The sequence below is a fragment of the Crocodylus porosus genome, unplaced genomic scaffold, assembly GCF_001723895.1.
Source record: "Crocodylus porosus isolate Cpor-Errol unplaced genomic scaffold, CroPor_comp1, whole genome shotgun sequence".
NCBI lineage: Eukaryota > Metazoa > Chordata > Crocodylia > Crocodylidae > Crocodylus > Crocodylus porosus.
In genome coordinates this window covers 64,169,942-64,174,603 of record NW_017728948.1, presented here as the reverse complement: position 1 = coordinate 64,174,603, position 4,662 = coordinate 64,169,942, and the positions used below count along the sequence as shown (strand labels likewise).

The following is a 4,662-nucleotide window of genomic DNA, read 5'->3' as shown; positions in this document are numbered from 1 at the left end:
CCCGCTGTCATGGGGATGCTTGTGGGGCTCCTCTGAGCCAGGTGGGAGAGACGGGCAAGGGGCAAACCAAGCAGAGGAGAAAATGCTAGATGTATTACCGATCTCCACCTCCTTGCATGTGCCCCCCTCGGGGGGTCCTTTCTTTGGGTGGCATCTTCTGCTGGACCGGCTGCATCATTTGGATCAAGGAAGCCCAGCTTTTAAATGTAAGGAACTCTGTTTCAGGGCATGGTTATACTGGCAGATGGATCAAGAAAACCAGTTCAGGTGCAATAATGGCACCCCTGAAGCCTGCTGCAGGCAAAGCCAGTGTTGCACATGATATGGAGCAAGCTGTGGTCTTTGCAAACCATGGTTACCTTCATCATGCCAGTTGTGGGCCTCCTCGATTCACAGAAAAACCACTACAGTGCCAACTGTGTAGATATTCTGCACAAGGGAGGAGAAAAGGGGTGGATGCAAAATCCTGCCAGGTACAGGAAACAAACCAGCTCAAGTGGATGCATATATATCTTTGCATCCACCCTTTTTCTCCTCCTTTGCTTAGGATATCTATCGTTCTGGCACTGTTGCGATTTTTTTTCCTGTGGATTAAGGAGACTCAGAATTGGTACGACAAAGTCAAGCATAGCATGTTAAGGCCACAGTTTGTGAACGGTAGCTCCATTTTTGTCTGACATTCTGGCTTTTCCTGCAACAGCCTTCAGGGGCTCTGTTGTTGTATATGAATTGGTTTTCTTGACAAACCTGCCTGTTGAAAATATAACTGACCTAAAGCAGGATACTTTGTGTTTGAAAGCTTGTCTAACTGTATCCCAGTGATGCAGAGGGTCCAGCAGAAGATGCCTCCCAGAGAAATCTGGGCCTCTAGTGTAACTGTAAACAATGGTGGTAAAGTAGCATGGGAAAGCCCTAACAGTGAGTGAGAACCATGAAAGGTCTCTGTTGCAAATACAAGAAAGATTACAAGCAATTTTACAGCTGGTAGCTGGCAAGTGTTTAATGGCATCCAAAGTACTCCACAGTACTAGATAGAAATGAAATACTCTTTCCATGATGGAGACTAGAATCTGACACTTTGTTGCTGTTAGCTAACCCTAACACTTGGAAGGTTCAATTCTGCATTAGTTTTTCTGCTCTGCCATTAGATGTTTTCTTCATTTGAACATAAGACATACACACACGTACTTTTATGTTCAAATGAAGAAAACATCTGAATGCTGCTTCATCCAGGACAATGGCAAAGCAAAAAAAAAATGCAGAACTGAACCTTCCAAGTATATAAAATAGATATTATTTCTTTAGCCTAGACTCCATTTTGCATACAAACACAGGCAATGGGCCTGATCCTACAAAAGCTTTTATATGTACAACTTCATTCACATGTCTAATTGTATACCCGTGTAAGTGTTTTCAGGATTGGAGCTTTACAAATAAAACCTGTCTGTTAATTCAAAAGCATATTTCTGTTTTCCAGTTTTAAAAAAAATTAAACATTGAAGTCATAAATCTTCACAAAAAAGTAAAGTTTGAGAAGAAAGTATAGACGTTATTTAACATGGCATACAGCACAGTAAGCTTTGATTAATTTGTCACTGGTTTAACCCTTTGGTTCCCTTCTTCCCCCCAGTTATCCAGTTCTAAAAGTTGGTCATTACTAGATAACTTGTGATTATTTCTATTCACAGTGCAGTGACAAGTTAATCACAGTTTACTGTAAATAGGAGTATTTAATTGCATACTTTAAAAAAATCCCTTTTATTGTTTTCTCTACATTTACTTTCCAAGAGCAAAATCCAAACAGATCTTAGAGAGCATGGTTCTTCACTCTGGCACATCAGATTTACACTGAAATAATGGAGTTAAAATATGGCCTTAACATTTTTTTTTAGTTGTTTGTTTATGGTTTTTTTGAAGTTCTGAAACTTTTTTTTTTTTTGCTGTGTATTATAGATTTGTTTAACTTTGTAAACATGCTAGTCAGAGGTAAACTTTCTCTGGGTAAAAAGCCATACTTTTGTAATTTGAAGACAGGATAAAACTTCAGATTTGGTTCCCTGTAATCTGTGTTAATGAATGATCAGTAAGTTAGTAGCTAAAATGCCGGAACAAAGCACTTTATAAAACCTGGATGCAGCCTCTCAACTACTATAAAATGTTATAGTTCAATGACAGTGATCTCGAAGGTAGTGAAATTATGACAATATTGAGCAGCTAAGGATCTTCACATAGTATTTTTACGTCTGAATTTCCTTTACCCCTCTATTACCTTTGGTTTATTGTTTGCAAGACTGAATAATTTCATTATAAAAGATTTTCAGTTTAACAAGAGAAAAGCCTCCCTTTCCTCCATCCACAATCCCATTGAAAGAAAATGTAGATCAGCAGTAAAGTCAGCACAAAGTAAATTAATTTCACTAAGAAGTAATGAATAAACACTAAGGTGTTTAAGGTAATGAAATAAAGAATGTGTTTTTCATTTTGGTTGGAGTTGCTTATCTGAAAAGTACTGTCTTCAGAGAAGTAATCTGCAACTAACGGAGACTGTTGGCTCGATTCATCTTCTGTTGACTTTGTAGTTATTTTATAGAGTGGAAAAGTGCTTGTGATGGAAAACAGAAAATGAGGAACGAACAGAAAAGCCATGGAGAGCACTATTTTAGATCCACCTTTCTAAACGTTCCTACTTTTTTGGTGCTGATTAGCAATTGTATCTATACAAAGAACGTCAGATCTCCAAGTCAATGTTAAATGAATACTGGAGTTTTTGTGAAAAGTTCAGCTTTCTAACTGTTACATTGTTTTAATTACTTCCCATATGTCACTGCCTTATACAAGCTCCATGGGAAAGCCCAGAATATGTCCTTCAGTATACTGTGTTGTACCTAGTAACCTTATCTCCAGAGCACAGAACTGGAAGCTTTTTGAGTTTTGAAAGTTAAGAGAGTTATCAAGCATGTTCAGTAATGATTGAGATTCGTAAGTTCAGTTATGAACTCGGGACCAAGTTCTTCCTTTTAAATGATGCATATCTAATCTTACCATCATGAATGAGGTTGAAAAGATAAAACTGAAAAAATATACTAATATACTTTCATTAATTTGTATTTCAGTGTTTGTTCTAAGGGATGCTGGTGTTCTGAAAATTCTATGCTATAAGCTTTGGTCATGCTATTATTCTGTCTGTTGAATCATCATGAGCCTTGTTAGACAACTTCAAACAGAAATCAATCTAAATGAACAAATTTCCACCCCATGGAATTATCTTATTAGCTATATCTTATCTAATTTTCAAGTCAAATGTCTCTTCATGAGCAATAGAACCTTATAGACTCAATTAGCGAACAAGGAAGTATCTAAAGATAAATTGTACCTTCAGTTTATTGATGGCTTCTTCCTGCTCCAAACACTAATGTAACACCCGAAAAAAGGCTGAAAGGTTCAAGGTATAACTAATGAATTATAGAGACATTCAGGTTTAAGTCACTTTCACCTGTAACCAAGGTATTTTTAGGACTGAAAAATTTTTGGTAGGCATTAGATGAGCTGTATGTACAGCTCTTAGTAGAAAAAAAATCTACTTTTAACAAAATCATATTGACATCTGTGACTAGTTCTCTCAGTTAAGCAAGGCACTGCTCACTATTTTAAGTGAACTATTTAAGTTAACATACCTTGCTAAATCAAATCCTGCTTTGACAATTTCATTTGAGAACCAAGAAACGAATAAGCTTGTTGCAAATTATTCTGGTTAGAGATAACATTCCTTAACTAGGATTGAGACAACTTGGTAGACCAAGAATTGTGATTAAACTTTTACTGCTACCTCTTTGCTTATTCTTTTTGTAAACATCATTGTAGTGAAATCCAGTATCAGATTAAATTTATTCCTTTAAAGCGCAAAATTATTTAGGTAAAGTACTATAAACTATAGTAAACCATGTTATCGATCAGTCCATGAAGCAAACTTTATTTGTGTCAGCAGGTTAAAAATAAAATAGGTCCCAGGTCTGTTTACATTCTTTAATATCAGATTTCATGTAACTGGTAAACAGTTGGGAAGTTAATAAAATAAAACAGGAAAAAACTAGCTTGAATTTTCCATTCTTGGAAATGTTGTGAAATACTGTATGTTTAACATGACATTGTGTGACATTAAGGATGAAAGAATTTTTGTTGTTAGTTTTTAATTCATGTTTAAATTTCAAACCATTTGAATGCCGTCTCTTGATTTTATTTCATTTGATGTTTTTAAAAGAAGATTTCTACTCATTCAAAACCCAGATATTTAAAAAATGCTGTTATGTTGCTGCCTCAGTTTTCCAGTATTGTTTGCTGATCAGCATGGCACCATGACTAGACAGGAGGCCAGTACTTTACATTTTCAGTTTGCAAACAAATTGCCACTGAATCTGTCATCAGAACAATTACAGAAAGGAACTAATAGTTGTTACCACTCCTAGAGCCACTTCTCTCCAAAAATGGTCAATATTGTTGTTTAAATAGAGACTATGCATTTAAATAGAAACTATGCATTTTCCATAAAGCACCACATTCAGCCCTCAGTGCACATAGTTTCATAGTTTGTAGGTTCAGAAGAAGCCTGAGCAGATCATCAATTCCGACCCCCTGCCATGGCAGGAAAGAGTACTGGGGTTAAAC

At 36.3% G+C, this 4,662-nt stretch overlaps 1 protein-coding gene across 3 annotated transcripts in view; it reads left to right on the top strand.

Annotated features, from left to right (window-relative positions):
* The window catches only part of NFKB1 (nuclear factor kappa B subunit 1), an 85,978-nt gene that overhangs the window by 998 nt on the left and 80,318 nt on the right, over positions 1-4,662 (top strand). The gene's annotated exons all lie outside the window — the stretch shown is intronic.